The following is an 18,959-nucleotide window of genomic DNA, read 5'->3' on the forward strand; positions in this document are numbered from 1 at the left end:
AATTATAGAATTAATATATTCTTTAAAATCTTTCTTTGCCAGTTCTATATCCAGTTTATACTGACGTTGGAGACTGTTGATTTTCATATCTCTTGTGAATAGGTTTCATTTTCTCAATTCAAGTAATTTTGGATTATGATCTGGATATTACTCTTGAATTGAAAATAATCTGGATTCTTCCTTTTCTTTATAGATGAGTACTCTTTCTCTTGAGAAATGTTTTCTGGTTTTGAATACTGACTCTACCATTTGCACAATGAATAAAACGAAACGTTTCATCATCTGTTTCTTAGTTATGTGTAATAAAAACAAGTACTTATGGTACTTTATTGTACATAACGAACTCTTCATTAAATGCCAACTGTTATTATCATGATTGTCTTGATTATTCTTTCACATTTTCCCCAAATATCTGGTGATTCTGGATTGTACAGGTAAGTTGCCAAGTAAGAAATATAGGTTGTCATCATAATTTAGGTTTCTTTATCCAATAAATTTCTGTCCTGAATCAAGTTCTGATGAGTGGTTTTGTATGAGTGTAGTTTTCTTTTTTTTTTTTAGGAATAGAATCATTTATCATCACTGACATGTGTGTGGGAGCACTGGAGGGAGCAGTGAGCAGGGGGCCGGCAGGGGCGTGGGACAGGTGTGAGGTGTACATCATTGCAAAGAGAAGAGGGGGGTCTCCCTGTTCCTTGGGAGGCCCTGGCGGGTCGGGGCAGCCATTGGCCAGGGAGACTGCAGGTGATGAGCAGCCCCGGGGGCATCAGCACTGCTCCAGCAGCCCCACGAATTTGCAGATGTCCCAGGCCAGCAGCTCTGGCTCCTCAAAGGTGGCAAAGTGGCCCTCACAGGCCAGGTAGGAAGAGGAGACGAGTTCTGTGTACTTGAACTTCACCCATTTTTTCAGGCATATGCATTAACTTACAAGGGAAGGCAGCAAAGCCTGTGGGCACGTGGACCTTGATCCGGTCATGCTCATGGGGAGTAGGGCCCCACAAATTTCACTTTAAGGTTGCATGGGGATGGATTGCCAAATTGGGGATCCAGTCTCCCCAGTGACTAAAATAACAGCTGACAACCATATTTACCTTCCAGTCAGCAATCATGGTAATTTTCCTCTCCCTTTGTTTATAATAAAAATCTGAGTAGAAGTAATTCTCAGGCAGGTTCTTCAGTCTTTTACAGTGAATGTCTTGAATCTATAGAATTTACTAGAATTTGTCTAACTACATACTACATCAAAACTGCTGCTACTGCTTGCATGTGTGTGTGCACATGCATATGCACTTTTGGGTGGGTTAAGGAGTGGACTCTGATGGAGCTCAGTGTTCAAGATGTATTTATTTAATTAATTAAATAACCCAATTGTCCTAATGCTTCTTCCTACTTTGTGTATTTGTTCAAGTTGAGATTTTTCTTCGAATACTTTGCCTTCATCAATAGGTTTCTCCTCCACAGTTAGGTTTTAAGTGGTCTATTTTCATTTGTATGTTATCTTACAAAAGTTCTTCAAATTCTGTGTTCTCTAATAACGTAGTGATTTCTTTCTTTCTTCTGCCTGTTTGTACTTTTTAGAGATTTGTACTAAAGCACTAACCCTAGACTCCTACAAATATTTACTTCCATCTTTGGCTTCTCTGGTATACTACAATTAAATCAAAGATAGGTCCCTCATTTATACATCACAAGATCACTAATTCCTGCACAGAACACAGTAAGAGCATGACCAAGACTTTTGGGGAAAAAAAAAACTTCTTTTAGAAAACAATTTAAATTTGGTGAGGTTACATGGATTGATGCATATTCTTTGATATATGGGATTATCTTGTTTATATCCTGAACTTTTTTAACAACCCACTAACATACCTATAGAATCCAAAGTTTCCTTAAAAAAAAAAGATTTTTTAAATTTATTTAATACAGAGAGAGAGATCACAAGTAGGCAGAGAGGCAGGTGGAGGAAGTAGGCTTCCCACTGAGCAGAGAGCCTGATGCAGGGCTCGATCCCAGGACCCTGGGATCATGACTTGAGCCGAAGGCAGAGGCTTTAACCCACTGAGCTACCCAAGCACCCCTAGAATCCAAAGTTTCTCATGCTACCTGCCAGCCATTTTCATGTCTCTATTCTTACTGAATGGGTAGGCATAGAGTAAGACCTTGCTCTCACAACCTTCCCTCATCAAGAAAGAAAGAAAAATGATTTTCAGACAATATCTTTCATTTTCAGTCAATTAAAAAAAAAACAGGATTTTAATGTTATCAGGTATACAAAGAGTCATTGATTAACACAAAACAAAACTCTGTCTCTAGGAAAAATGTGAATTTCTCCCATAGACTATTTTCAGGTATTTTAAAAGGAACAATCCCCATGATAGTGAAATGAATTTAACTGCATAAATTTGTGGTGATAACAGCCACCTGATAAAAATAACCAGGGACAAACCTGTCATCAAAGTTCTGTTAATTAACTTTCTACCACATAGGAAACCACACAGGAGGGAAACAAGGGGTTTTTCATCATATTAAGGAAGAGACAGGGTAAGATAGAATTTGGGGGAAGGATGGAGTTTAAGTAAAATTTAAGTGAGGCAGTGTTTTGATAGACACAAAACAAACCAGAGTGTATATAAAGGGGTAAAAAAATTCCTGGAACAAGAGGATTTCTTGAAAACCATAACATTAACATAAAGGTGGAGTGTGTGTCCCAAATCCTTTATCTTTTGCTCTGCACCTAGGTTGTAAATCGAGGTTTCTTTTATGTCAAAGTGACCATATTTTAGATCCTCCAGACAAGAATGAGAGGTTTCATTCTTGCTAAGATGATTTCTATTAACACATTTCTAACAATCCATAATTTTAGAGAGCAAGGTATCTTAGCGCTGTGCCCCTTTGTTAGTCACCCAAAGTATTTTAAAGTTTTGCCTAAGGGTGAAATAAGTATCTCCCCCAATGAAAATCTGTCACTTTTTATTCCTAATTTGACAGCCAGAAGAAAAATGCCATCTGTTTTTATCCTCAGAATCCCTCAAAACTCAGTTATTTTCATGTGAAGCCAATAGAAAATTAACATTCAGTAGAAGCCTAAGGCTCCTAAATATGCCCAAAGCTTCCTAGGTAAAAGGGACTTATTTACTTCTGCAGAAAAGAAGGAACATATAAGAGAGAATGGATGAAATGGAAAAGACTGAGAAGAGCAGAAGGTAGAACACTAGGAATTATGGGAGCTCTATTTGATACATCCTCTAATTTGCTTTTCAAGCAAAATCTTGACCCCTGTAGAGCAAGAGAGAAGGAGCCAGCTGCTGGCTTTATATTTAAGTAGCCACTTCAGCCTTTTTATGTTTACAGTGTACATGGCAAATATATGTCTGCAGATTCTTGAATAATAATCCCTTTAAGAGTAAGCTTAATTCTCCTGTTTAAACAGAGTTGGATTTAGTCACTCATTTGTAATGAGGAGAATATGAGAAACACAACAGTGTGTGACTTCTAAGACTAGAACACAAAATATATTGAGGTTTCCATGATTCTTTTGGATTACTCATTCTGGGGGAAACCATCTGCCCTGCTGTTAGGACACTCAAGAATATCCACGCAGCTAGGAACTGAAGACGTGTCAATACCCAACAAAGAACTAGGGCTTCTTGTCAACAGTTATCTAAATGAGCCATTTGAGAACCAGATTTCTCCAACCCCACTTACATTCTCAGATAACTGGAACCCTGGCTATCTTGACTGCAACTTCATGAGAGATCTTAAGTTAGAAATAACTGAGGTTCACCTGGGTGGCTCAGCTGGTTAAGTGCCTACCTTTGGCAGGTCATGATCCCAGGGTCCTGGGCTCAAGCCCCACATCCAGCTCCTTGCTCAGTGGGGAGCTTGCTTTTCCCTCTCCTTCTTCCCCTCCCCCCAACTCGTGTTCTCTCTCACTCACTCTGCTCTCTAAGTAAATAAATAAAAAAATCTTAAAGAAAAAAGAAATAAAAACAAAGCCACTAATAAATTCAGGACTCACAGAAATTACGATTGTAAAATGTTGTTTTAAGCTGCTAAATTTGGAGATTTGTTATGCAATAATAAATAAATACACATGGCATATATTTTTCATATATTTATCTTCCATTTACCTATGTCTTCAATAAGTTACCTTTTGTGGGTAACATATAAAATTTTTCTGTTCTATTCTTTCTATCACTAAATTTTAAATAGCCTATTTAGGTTATTATCATTTATTTTCTCAATTATTTTAGTAGAAAAAAAAGAGACAGATACAAACTTCCAGTTATAAAATAAACAAGTCATGGAGATGAAAATTACAGTATAGGGAATATAGTCAATAATACTGTAATAATGTTGTATGGTGACAGATGGTGACTACACTTACTGTTGTAAGTACTGAACAATGCATAGAATTGTCCAATCAATATGGTGTATTGAAACTAATATAACATGGTATGTTAATTATACCTCAATAAAAACAAAAAAATTTTAAAACCTAACAAAAAAATAAGCCTCAAATGAAAATACACACACACACACACACACATACACATAATGGCTGTTAATATATTTAAAAGGAGTTAACCTCACTCATAATTAAAGAAGTATAAGTAAGAAGTAGAAATTCCATCTTCATCTATTAGGGAAGGAAAAAATTTTAACACTGTAACTACTCTTTATGTTAGGAAGCCCAATTATGCCTCCATACTCCTTGAGTTGAGGTTATTTTTTTAAAATATGTATAACCTTTGTAGGTCAACATTTAGCGTAAGCATTGGTGTGCTTGGACTTAGGTCTACTACTTTGTTGTTTTCTATTTTTCTTCTCTGTTTTATGTTCTTCTTCTACTCTTTTCCTGTCTTTCTTTGAATTATTTGAGTAATTTTTAGGATTTCATTTCAATTAATCTGTTGGTGTTTTTGGTATATCACATTATACCATTACCCAGTAATTAATCTAGGAATTATAAAATACATATCTAATTATTCACAATCTACTTAGAGTTAATATTGTACCATGTCAAGTAAAAAGTAGGAGCCCTTTAATCATTTACGTTTTTTTTACACTCAACTCCATTACTCTTTGTTATAGTTGTCATATGTAATATATCTACATTCATAAAGAATCCCATCAAACAATGTTACAAATTTTGTTTCTGACAGTACTCTCCATTTTTATATTGAGCCTATACAGTGGATTTTATTTCAAGCATTGTATTTTTCAGTTCTAAAGTTGGCATTTTATTCAATTTAAGCTTTTTTCTTTTTCTCTGTCTCTCCAGAGAACATCTCTTTCCATTCCTTTCAGGTGTATTTTCCTTGACACCAAGTAGCATAATTATAAAAAATAGCTGCTCCACAATTATTTTCCTCCCCAAGGATTTATCTTAATTTTTCATCTTAATTTTTATCTTAATTTGCTTTTGCTGGCTTTATTGAGATATAATGGACATATAAGCATTTTATAAGCTTGAGATGTACAATGTGTTGATTTAATACACTTACATATTACAAAATGATTACTACCATAGTGTTAGCTAATACTTCTATCACATCACATAATTATATAGTTTTTGTCTTGTAATCTAATCTGAGTTAACTTGAGTATGCTACCTATTGACTGCTTTCTCTTGTGAAAATTGGTCACACTATTATGTATATTTATGTTCATTATTGCAGAGTATTTGGCATTACATGCTGAACGTTATGAATTTTCTGTTGTGTAGAACCAGTTTCTTATTATAATCTTCTGGAATGTTTTAATTTTAGCTGATAATTAGCCCTATTAGTTTCAAACTACAGGTTCCATTTCACCTTATTAGGTAGTAATTCAAAATCTTTGCTCTACTAGTTTAGGTCTGTCCCACACATTTGCCTCTCAGGGATTAGCCTAAGTCTTCTATGGTATTTTATCATTTACTCTGATTCTCTATGCCTTAGCTATTCTGGTTTACATCTCTCTCACTCTTTTTTTTTAAGATTTTATTCATTTACTTGACAGAGAGAGAGAGAGCGAGCAAGTGCACAAACAGGGAGAGCAGCAGAGGGAGAGGGAGAAGCAGGCTCCCCACTGAGCCTTGGCATTATGACCCAGGCTGAAGGCAGACACTCAGCTGACTGAGCCACCCAGGTGCCCCTACTTCTCTCTTTCTTAAACATTCAAAGATCAGGGATTATTTTGAGAGTTGTGCAAATTCAGACAAAGAATTAGACAGCACCTTCTTGGTTGGTTCAGAGATGCTCCTACCATTTTCCAGTCCCACAAGACTCCTTTTCCTTCTCTCTTTAGCTGGAAAGGTGGGGTATCTAATGGCATTTTACCTATTTGGATCATCACTGGCATTGTTTTGCTTCATAACTGAGCTCTGCGCTCGGAACAAAGCTATATAGGAATAAAGCAAATGAGAAACTGAGTCATACAGTCACATCTCCAACTTTTGACAGTCCTCTAAATTCTGCCTGCCTTTGCTTACTTTTCAGAGTTCTCTTCATCAACACAAAGAAAATAATTAATATAGATAGATAGATGGATAGATAGGTAGGTAGGTAGGTAGATTCAAAGACAAATAGTCAAGGGGCACCTGGGTGGCTCAGTGGGTTAAGCCTCTGCCTTCAGCTCAGATCATGATCTCAGGGTCCTGGAATCGAGTCCTGCATCAGACTCTTTGCTCAGCAGAGAGCCTACTTCCCCTACCCCTCTGCTTGCCTCTCTGCCTACTTGTGATCTCTCTCTCTCTGTCAGATGAATGAATGAAGTCTTAAAAAAAAGACAAAGATTCAAAAACAAAAATTAGTTGAAATAAAAGATGTACAGTTTAAATCATGTGAACAATATCTAAAAGACATCTGAAATAACTGTAGTAATAGTAAACAAATAGACATTAGGACAAAAATTGTTTTATGTTTGAACAATCATCATTTATTCTTTTGCACTTTTATTTACTAATTCAGTCAAACATAGTTATTGAGTGCCTATCATGTGCTAGACACAAAATCCCAGACACAATTATTTCCTAGTCTCAGTACTAACTGTACTAGTAGATTCCTTCAGTGTTAATAATGTTAATAATGCCAAATGGTTCCAGTATTGCTTTACGCATAGTTTTAAATGGACTATCACCAGTTCACCTGGGTCTTTGTTCTATGACTAGGCACATTCTTTACTTTCACTTTAGCTACTGTCTTTGGTCTGCTTTGAGTCCATCTTCTCTGATAATAATATAATTAAAAATTAAAAATAAAAACAATAAGAACAATACTGGTGGTAGCAGCCTACTTACTAATCACTGATACTGACAATGACACTCTTTTCTCTTGTGAGTTTCAAGGATTCAAGTTGTCATGATTATAAGGAATTCAAAATTCAATTAGAAAAATAGAAAGCTATTTGCTCTACTGAATCAAGAACATTTCACAGAATTCTACTGAACATATCCACAGCAGTTCCCATGGGGTAACATACTCTTTTTTTGGGATTTTACCCCAATTTTCACAATAATTTTCCTGTATTATTTTGATTCAAACTTAGCTTACTCTTCATTACTGATCTTTCTGTGAGTATGAAATATCTTATAAAAGGGACTTGAAGTATATTGACTTCTGTGCTGACTATTTTATCCTTTACTGAATATGTCCACATGTATTTAAGGAAGTATCTAAAAACAAAGATACTATTTTTGTCTTATAGTATGATTCTAGGAGGAGATGATCCATGGCAAGTAATTTTCTTACAAGAAAATTACTTCACCACTATGACCATTAGTTTGAATGTCTTGTTTTCTCAGGTTTCAAGAATAAACACACCATTGTTAATGTGGGGGTGGCAGGGCATTAACAATATTTGATTTGTTATATCATTGGATTATTTAAAAAATTGAACTGGACAAAATGATTTTGCACATGGGTACCCCAGAAATTGGAGGTCTCTCATACCATATATTAAAAAGTAACTCCAGGGGCACCTGGGTGGCTCAGTAGGTTAAAGCCTCTGCCTTCTGCTCAGGTCATGATCCCAGGGACCTGGGATTGAGCCCTGAACCGGGCTCTCTGCTCAACAGGGAGCAGGGAGCCTACTTCCTCCTCTCTCTCTGCCTGCCTCTTTGCCTACTTGTGATCTCTCTCTGTCAAATAAATAAATAAAATCTTTAAAAAAAATTAAAAAGTAACTCCAGATGGGTTATAGACTTAAATATTCAAAACAAATCTTTAGAAACTTTACTGGAAAATACTGTAAAGAAATATTAGACCCTGATAGCAAACGCTTTCTTTTTTTATAGCAAAGGCTTTCTTAAACAAGATTAAAAACCCATTGACCTAAAATAAACTGTTATTAATTAGAACCCAAGTTGTTCACCTACAACCATGAATAAAACCATGTTGGTTCATTTTCAAAGTCTGTGTCCTGAGAGAGAGTGAAAGAGAGAGAGAGAGAGAGGGAATGAATGAGAGAGAAAACAGGCCTAAAATAGAGTCTCTTGTGCCAAGCTTACATCACCAAACAGAGACATAATACTTAACCCAACTGCAGTTTTAGCTTCTTCCAGGAATGTACTCTTTACCAGTCAGTCTGGAATTTCTTGGTCAGCACTAGTGAGCTAAACTTAACTACCTGAGAGACTCCTGTCATCCTCCTAAAGGAAGGTCACCTTGTCTGCAACAATCTACTCTTTGCTAGTATCTTCCTTGTCCTGTCCACTTCTGACTATAAAAGGTTTTGCTCTGTACAGCTCTTTGGAGTTTCCTTTCTATTTGTTAGATGGGATGCTGCCTGACTCATGAATCATTGAATAAAACCAATTATATTTTTTAACATTTACTCAGTTGAATTTTGTTTTTTTAACAGCCTTTTGCACTCTACCCCAAAATATGGATACCCCTTAACATGAAGGCCTTATTTTGTTAACACTGTTAGGTATGCTTTATCTTATTTGTATTTATATATGTGTAGCCATTTCCATTAGGATTAGAACTTATTGAGGTAAGCTCTATACCCCCAGTATCTTTCATATTTCTGTACATACTAAGTAGTTTATTATAATTCTCCACAGTGACTATTACAAGGGTGATTTGCTTTTCCCCTCCTACAGATAAACTATACTGGTTTCCATTGTTCATGTCTCCCAATAAGGCACTAGATTCTTTCTTTGGTTAGCAGGCTCTTGTTAAAATGATCTTTCATCTATAGAGCTGTTAGAAAGAAAAATAAAATTTGTACCATCATTTGAGCTATTTAAATAAGTAGTAATGTATAAATAATATAATCTGATTATGAAAATTTAGTTCTGCAAAATGAAAAAAAAAACATAATTCACATCCTCCAAAAATGTGAGGACTACTAAAAAAAAATCCTATGTCTTAGAAAATTATTTACAAATCTGGGGCCCCTGGGTGGCTCAGTCTGTTGCATGTCTGACTCTTGATTTCAGCTCAGGTCATGATCTCAGAGCTGTGGGATCAAGCCCCATGTTGGGCTCCAAACTCAGCAGGCAATCTGTTCCAGATTTTCTTCCTCCCTCTCTCTCTGCCCTTTCCCTTGCTCATGTTCTCTCTAACAAATAAATAAATTTTCAGAAAATTATTTACAAATCAATCACCATCCAAACGTGTCACTGAAACACTGAAGCAGTTGTGCAAAATTTTAAGTTTATAAAATCAGTATTAACAGTATGCTTACACATGCACTAGAAAGGAAGCCGAGCTCTCTTGGTTAAAATAGGAATTAGTGCACCAGGATAGGTAGAATACGGGAGACAGTTCCAGTGCTAAGATATATAAATATTAGTTCATCTCTGTTATTAATGTGTTGTATAAATTAGGCCAGGGAATTCACTGCTCTGAGACTCAACCTTCTCATCTGTGAAATAAAGGGATTTAGCAAGATCATTGATTCCTTACCAAGGTGAGCAGGAAAACCATCTAGAGAACTATGTTTTAATGCAGATTCCTGTGGTTTGCTCCCAGCAGATTCTGATTTAGGAGGTCTAGAGAGGTGTTTAAAATCTGTACATTTTAAGTCTTATCAGTGATTCTGATGAGTACCCATGTTGAGAACATTTGGATCAGAAATCCAAATTCTCTTTTAGCTCTCTGTTTTTACACATTAGCTCTAATTAATAACTGACATAAATACTTTTTAAATATGAAATTGGATTCACTCACCTACCTTTTTGTTTTGAAATGTTTTTAATTCTGGAAGGACTAAATATCAACCGTGTAAAACAAGAATGAAAATAAAATCAAAAGACCAACTGAAACATTGGCCATATATTTGTAACAAAGAGGAACTTATGAAACATTGGTCCTAAAAGTCATTGTGTTTCTCCTGTTGCATCCCTAAAGAAAATCAAAGTGATGGATGGTGTGTTATTGTACCACCTTTGATAATAATGATGGTCTTAAAAGACATATTTGCTAAGCAATCTGCCCATGGTCCTTGTTCTATCTAATTAGATTCTGATTAAAAAACAAAATAAAACAAAACCCAAGAAAAGCAAATAAGTTACAACTGAAACAATGTGAGTTCTTCATGATGCCAGCTTCTTAGCAAATGCCAGCAATCTAAAACATATTAGCTAACAGACACTGTTGAGAAGGAAGAATTTTCTCTGCCCTTCGAGGTCCTTCTAGCTGGACTAAGAACCAAATTGGCGCAAGGTAGATTAACAGGAAAAAAATCAAATTTAATGGAGTACAAATGGGGAATCCACAAAGACATGGTAATTCCAAAGACAGTGAGGCAACGTGATGCTTTAAGGAGCTAATGGAAAGGGCAGGGTCTGTGGCTACCAAGGGAAGAAAGTCCATTAGCAGAAAGGTGAAGGAGGTATTTGGAAAACAATGCTTGCCCTATTATGCAGATAAGATTCTTATATAAAGAGGAACCTTTGTTAATAGGTCTATTCCTAGTATGAGCAGGCAGTTGGGAGGGGGTGAAGAGCTTTTTAGATTGCTTTTTAGATTGCTTTTAATTCAAGATAATGTTAATGCCAAAGTGACCCATCTTGGGGTAAACTACTTTTGGCTCCTACAATACCCAGGTTGCATATTACTCTCCCCCTAACACAAACACACATGCATACATGTACATGTGGATGCATACATGTGGTAAGGGAAGGCTTCTAGGCTTGAGAAAAGTATGGAGAATGTTCATTTAAACACACATTTGCACAAAACAAACAACAAAACTTATGTCCAGCATAGCTCAGAGAACGAAATATAGTAAACTTATCAACGTCACTTTTTTTGAAACATTTTATTTTCTAACTCCTTATTAAGAAATATTTAAAGTTCAGATGACCCTTGAACAATTGAGGAGTTAGGCGTACTAACCCCCACATGTAGCTGAAAATCCACATATAACTTTGACTCCCCAAAACTTAATTACTAATAGCCCATTGTTGACCAGAAGCCTTACCAATAACACAGCCAGTTTTGTATACGCATTATATACTATTCTTACAATAATACCTAAGTTTCTCTTATTTGGGGACATTTCTAGGTTACATGGTTCATCTGTGAGTTTTTTCAAATTCTTGCAAATCTCCCCCAAATTTTCCAAAATGTATATTGAGAAAAGTTCATGTATAAATGGGCCTGCACAGTTCAAACCCATGTGGTTCAAGGGTCAATTACAGAAAGTGATGTTGAGTAAAAAAGGAAGTTTTCATAGATGGCTACTTTAGCTTTCGACATTAGCGGAAGAATTGTCTGAGAAGACATGTGCTGATCATAATGTTTGAGGAAAGGAATCAAAGTCACAGTGTTTCCCATGGTGAAAAGTTATTATGCTTCTCTTCCTGTCAAAACAACTTCAAACACTGTACATATTAGGAAAATTATAGCATATATTGCTACTAGTTCCATGACTGCAAATTTGAGAAAAGTATCCTTACAGTACTGACGTTTAGTATTTTGAGGTACATTTACCCCATTTAACTCTCAGATTATTCTTTGGAGGCAAATATGCAAGATACTTGCTGGCATTGTGTGAGGTGAATTTTAAAGAAAGTGGCCAAGAATATTCTTAGGAAGATATTCAATAAATAAATGATGTATTGTCATATTCTGATTCAAACTACCAAAAAAGAGCACTTTATGCTTAAAGCCAGCAATGAATGCATTGTTTCCAGTATTTTCAACTGAACCCTCAATGCTCAGGCTAATTTTGAAAGCCATGACATAAATGCTGTGGAGTTCTTGTTTCTTTTCAGCATGATTGGCAAAATAATAGTAATAAAAATAACAGCTAAAATTATTAAGTGTAGTGTGTAAACACTTTTAAGTGCCTTATCAGTATTATCTCATTTAATCAATTCATGAAATCTTTGAATATATTCTTAGAGAGAGAGCATATTGTGGTAGTTAAGAACACCAGAATGGAGCTAGAATGGGTTAAGTATTTTTTTCTGGGCTTCTTATTAGTTATGTTCCTTAAAGTCTCTTAACTCCTGTGTCCTTCATTTTAAATTAACCACTATACTGATAATTGAACCTACCTGGTACAATTTTCAAAGTCAAATTAGTTACAACATATATAAAAATCTTATAATAGTGCCTGACACATAGTAAATGCTATCAAAGTTTTATTATCTATTATTATCTCCATTTTTATATGTGACAGAGTCAAAAGGTTAATAAAATTACCCAGAGTTATACAGCTATTAGGTGGCAGATCTGATTTAAACCTAGGCAGTCTGACTCAAGAACCTCTATTTTTAGGCTGAAAATTATGCATTATTTATACATTTTTTTGGTGAGATGTGTGAAATATTTAAACAAAATTATATAGATAACAGTTTAATAAGATGGCTACCTATATATACATCCTCTGAATTTTTAAAATCTGTTTTGTCATATCTTCTGTTTTAGCTATTTCTTAGCTTGGGTCTCCCCCACTCTGTCCCCCAGAAAACAGAATAGGATACAAAGATCTTGGGTATAAGTACTCTATTTCAGGGAAAAACTACTAGAGGAAGCACCTCTGGATGAACTGTGTTGAGTTGCATGTTGAGTTGCAAAAAAAAAAAAAAATGACTATCAATGACATACCCATTGAATATATGTCAAATCCCAATTTTGGCAATGTTTAAGTGCAAATATTATAGAAATTTGAGTCATGAAAATATTGTCTCAGTGTTAAATTCCTATGTACATCTTAAGTCAGCATGTATGCTCTCAAATCTGTTCTATTTCCAGGGCTGAACCAGGAATTTGTTGCTTCTTGGTACAAGATTATAAACTATAAATTTCTTGAAATGGGCTCCTAGTGACCATGAAGTATGATATTCTCAGCCACCACATGCACAGGCACAAAGAATAATGGTTAAAAAATTACTTTTTTTGTTTATTTAACTTCTTTGTATAAATATTCTTCCAGAATTTTCTGAAGTGTGCTCAGTGATTGAATAATTTTAAGAGAAGCTAAATTAAACACAGTAAAATAGGAGGATTTGCCTTAGGATTTCTTGTACTCTTAAAACATAGTTATGCATTGTGAATATACATGAAAGAATGTTCATAGCAGCAATGCCCACAAATAGCTAAACTGTGGGAGGAGCCAAGATGTCCTTCAATAGATGAATGGATAAAGAAGATGTGGTCCATAGACACAATGGACTATTACTCAGCTATCAGGATGAATACCCACCATTTGCATTAACATGGATGGAATATATATTATGCTCAGTGAAGTAAGTCAAGCAGAGAAAGACAATTATCATATGGTTTCACTCACATGTGGAACACAAACAGTAGCACAGAGGATCATAGGGGAAGGGAGGGAAAACTGAATGGGAAGAAATCAGAGAGGGAGACAAACTGTGAGAGACTCTGGACTCTGGGAAACAAACTGAGGGTTGTGGAAAGGGAGATGGGTGGGGGGATGGGGTAACTGAGGGATGGTCATTAAGGAGGGCATGTGATGTGATGAGCACTGGGTGTTATACACAACTAATGAACCACTGAACACTTAAAAATTTTTTTAAAAATTTAAGTATACAGCCTTTCCCAAATGTATCTGGCCATGGGGACTTTCTTTTTTTCTTACTATAATTTTGTGGAATACTAGAGACAACTAATGTTCTATAAAATATACTTTGAGAAATGCTGACTTATTTTATTGTGACAATCAAATAAAATAATATAAGTCAATATTATTAAATTAATATGCTATTTAAAATGCTCTTTAAAATATTGGGTGAGTCACACATAATTCAAGAAAGAATGAATTACAGTGTTCCTCAAAGTGTAGTCATTGATCATCACTGAATTATGTACTCATTTAAAACTTATTTTCCTATGTCCCACCTTTAGAGTTTGAAGCCTAGAAATCTGAATGGTTTTCCAGCTGCTTAAACAATTAATTTAAATATCAAGGTTTTAGAAACATTGAGTTATTTTATACAAGTTCTATGAAGTTCAGAGATTTTAAAATATTTAAAAATACATATATCCCTCACTTTTCAAAAGTTTGGCTTATGTCACTTCTCTTTAATGAAAGGCTTATATTAGTATCGCCAAACTCCTTCCCCCAGGAACTATACACAGCATCTCAGGATCAAGGTGCCAGAACTCTAAACTGTGTCTGTGAGCATCTGTGTTTTATCTTGATTTATCTTGTGCATCTGTTAGCAAGATGTGTCCTGAGGTATCAGAATACAGTAGGGGGTTTTGGGGGGAGGGAGTCTGAGAATATTCAAAAATTTTTTCATATAAATTAATGGTAATTGCTTTTTTGTTTTATACCATTTCTGTTTATGAAAAGTTTCATAGGAACATCCACTTTCAGATAGTGGGGGAAACCTGTGTGTAAGAGTATGACTGTGTGTGTGTGTGTGTGTGTGTGTGTGTGTGTGTGTGTGTGTGGATACACACATATATATTTATCCTAGAGAAAATATGATTAGGAAGTCTAGTTGTGTCAGAAACTTGCCATGAAGATGCTCAAGGGAAAAAAATAACTTGTAAGGACACCTTGGGTTTGTCTCATAGAAGCCAAGAACAATAAAGTGGCCAGACCCTAGCTACAGCTGTAATCCAGGCTATTAATGCTATCAGAATGTTCAGTCTCTTTTTCCTGCTTGAGTCTCACTGCTTCATTCTCTGCCACAGGGATGACTTCCCTTTGCTTCTGAGGCTACATGGCATACAGTCCCATGGCATAAAAAAGGATAAACGTGACTGTCTCAAGTTTAAATCTAAATTATCTGATGCAGACCTCTGATTGGCACACCTCAGGTAAAATGACTGCACCTCTGGATGAATTGTGTTGAGTTGCATGGAGAACAAATGAAGAAACATTGTTTGGTCAAATGTGATACCCACTCTTGGTAGCATAAGCTGGCCAAGGATATAATTATATGCTACTAACATGGCAGCCTCTGTCATGACTCTAGAGTATGAGGAAGTTTTCACAAAAATGCAAGTTCCATTACTTGAAGGGGATCTGCACAGACCAATGGAAAAGCCCAATATTCATAATAAAAGAGAAAAACTCCTCAATCTCTCACGGTGGCCACTGAGATGGCTTCACAGACTCTCTAGAACTTTACAAAGCATAGCCTAAAACTTATACAGTGGAAGACAATTCACTGGAGAATCAAAATTGAGTTTAAGTTCAAAGTATTGTGAGTTTGAACAAGTCATTTCAATTTTCTGATGCTCTATAACACAAAGGTAAGGAATGCCCTTAGGGTTGTGTGTGAATCCAGTGAAATAAAAATGAGGCTATGGATGTGAACTACTTTAGAAGCTGGATATAATTATTGCACTCTTCAGACATAGTTCCAATGCAATCCCTACCAAAATTCCAATGACATTTTTTCCGGGAATACAAAAATCCATCCTAAGATTTGTATGGAACCACAAAGGACCCTGAACAGCGGAAGCAATCCTGAGAGAGAAAAACGAAGCTGGAGGCATCATACTTCCTTATTTCAAACTATACTACAAACCTATAGTAAAACAGTATGGTACTAGCATTAAAAAATAAACAAACAAACAAACAAACCACATAGACTAATAGAACAGAACTGATAGCACAGAAATAAGGATATACATATATGGTCAATTATTCTTTCATTAGGATTCCAAGAAACTCAGTGGGGGAAAGATAGTTTCTTCAATAAATTCTGATGTACAAACTGTATACCTATAGGCAAAAAATGAAACTTGATCTCTACCTTATACCACTCACAAAAATTAACTCACAGTAGATTAAAGGCTTAAATGTAAGACCTGAGAAAATAAAAGTCTTAGAAAAAGTATTGGGAAAATGTTTCTTGGCAACAATTTTTTAAATATAATACCAAAAGCATGGGCAACTGGCAAAAATCAACAAGTAGGACTATATCAAATTAAAAATCTTCGGCACAGCTAAAGAAACAATCAACAGAATGAAGAAAGAGGCAACTTATATAATGGAATATTTGTCAACCACCTATGTGATAAGGGGTAAATATCCAAAATATAAGGAACTTGTATAACTCAACAGCAAAAATAATTACAATCCAATAAAAATTGGGCAATGGATAAGTAAATAATCCTTTAAAAATTGGGCAGAGGACTTGGATAGCCATTTTTCCAGAAAAGACATAAAAATGGCCAACATGTAAGTGAACAGGTGCTCAACATCACTAATAATCAGGGAAATGTAAATTAAAACCACAATGTGCTATTGTTCCACGCCTGTCAGAATGACTATTCTCAAAAAGACAAGTGCTAGTCAGGATGTAGAGGAGAGGAAACCCTTGTACACTGTGGTGGGCATGTAAATTGTTGCAGCCACTTTAGAAAACAGTATGGAAGTTTTTCAACAAATCCAAACAGAATTACCATGTGATCCAGAAATCTCACTTCTGAGTGTATATCTGAAGGAGATAAAATCACTATCTAAAAGAGATATCTAGGGGCGCCTGGGTGGCTCAGTGGGTTAAGCCTCTGCCTTTGGCTAGGTCATGATCTCAGGGACCTGGGATCAAGCCCCACATGGGGCTCTCTGCTCACCGGGGAGCCTGCTTCTCCCTCCTTCTCTCTGCCTGCCTCTCTGCCTACTTGTGATCTCTCTCTCTGTGTCAAATAAATAAATAAAATCTTAAACAAAGAGAGAGAGATAGTGTTCAATGAATGCAAATCATACCTTACTGCTCACCTTAACATCTTCCAATGGCTTCCTATTGGGCTTTGGACAAAATCTACAATTCTTAGCTTTGCCTATAATACTTTGCTGGTATGGTTCTTATCTTCTTCACATACACTCATGTTACTCTTCTCATTTTCAAAAGGTTCAGTACAGTTCAGTCACATAGGGATTTTTTTTTAACTAAAAAACTTCAAACTGCTCAAGTACTTTCTTATTTTGTATTCACAAATGCCATTCACTGGAGCTTAGCATAGTCTCCCCATATTTTTGCTTAACTAACATAGATTCATATAAATGAGGCCCTCTATCATGCCATATTCATGCACTTTACTTTTTCTTTTTGGCAATTAAAACAATTCTTACGTATTTGTAAGTCTTTATCACTAAACTATAATTTTCATGAGTGTATGGTCTTGTGTATATAGGGCTAATGCTGAAATATAATGAATTAATGACATAATCCCATAAAGTGACCTAAACATTGTCTGCCAGGGACAGTGCTATGTTTACATTTTGACCCCAGTTTATCAATACTTGGCATCATACTGGGCTGCTTTGTGAATAGGTTAAGTTATAAGTAGCATGATACAGTCTATTTAGTATTTAAAGTGGCTCATGTTGGCTTAGGTGTGATCACAAGTAGCCTCTCCTATTTATACCATACCTTATATTAGTTATTATTTTGTGTGCCTAGATATGAAAATGTTTAATAACTGCAACAATAAATCATTTGCACTAAATCAATACTACTGATAACGGTTTGTGTTTTTTTCATACAAACATACATTCATCCTTACAAAATATAATTTTTTCTTGCTACTCCCTTGAGACTCTCCAGTTGTTTCCCAAGTTCTCTGGGGATATGATACATCTTTATTTCCATGAAGCAGTATAGTGTTTCTCACACCTGCTTGTGTATCAGAAACACTGTATGTTTCTAAGGCTATAAAAATAGTTTCCTGGAAATTCCCAGTGATTTAGTAAGTTTCTGGTGGTTTTGGGAAAAACAAATGCACTTGTTTCCACTCCTGATTCTGTTTTCCCTATAGAGGGATGTATCATAGTGTAACCCACTCAGTCTTTCTGTACCTCTTACTTAGTTACTAATGAGTGAGTCAGGCAGGGGAACTGAACATAGATAGCCTTGTCCCTTCTTATCCAGTCTCTCTCGGGAATGAACTGTCTACAGGGAGCACTTAATCTCATCTGCTCTTCTTATATTGTAAATCTGAAAGGGGCTGTCCCCCTTCCTGTAGGGAAATCTTCCCTGCCTACTGCTATGACTGAGTGGGGAGACAATTCTGCCTACTTCTGGAATTCAGTATTAAGTCTGCTTCTTTTCAGATATAAGCTACATTATCTAATAATAACTTTTTTTAATAACAAAGGTGATATTTTATAGTTTTATCTATTTATTTGTCGGAGAGAGAGAGAGCATGAACAGGGGGAGTGACAGGCAGAGGGAGAGGGAGAAGCAGGCTCTCTGCTTAGCAGGGAGTCCAAGACAAGGCTCATCGCAAAACCCTGGGATCATGACCTGAGCCTAAGGCAGACACTTAACCAACTGAGCCACCCAGGTGTCCCAATAAAGGTGATATTTTGGTCTCTATCTGTGGATTCTTTGTCTTGCCTCTTAACTGGCTCAGAACTTGGACAGCACAGAAGGTATTATTTATCCCCTCTGGGGGGGGAATAAAAGTTAAAGACTTGGAATACTATTTTTAAAGTAATTTTTCATATCATTATAATGATCACTGTATTTTGAAATCTTGAGTATAATTGGGTTGTTTGCGCAGCCCTTCTTTTCTGGGAATTACTTA

General features: G+C 35.8%; 1 long non-coding RNA gene across 1 annotated transcript; it reads right to left on the reverse strand.

Annotated features, from left to right (window-relative positions):
* Positions 1-899: 899 nt before the first annotated feature.
* LOC116583436 lies at positions 900-14,939 on the reverse strand. The gene is made up of 3 exons (XR_004282724.1): positions 14,928-14,939; positions 8,648-8,652; positions 900-977 (listed from the first exon to the last, which is right to left on the reverse strand). It is a non-coding gene; the product is annotated as an uncharacterized LOC116583436 (long non-coding RNA).
* Between the last annotated feature and the right edge of the window lie 4,020 nt (positions 14,940-18,959).

The sequence above is a fragment of the Mustela erminea genome, chromosome X (genome assembly GCF_009829155.1).
Source record: "Mustela erminea isolate mMusErm1 chromosome X, mMusErm1.Pri, whole genome shotgun sequence".
Classification (NCBI taxonomy): domain Eukaryota; kingdom Metazoa; phylum Chordata; class Mammalia; order Carnivora; family Mustelidae; genus Mustela; species Mustela erminea.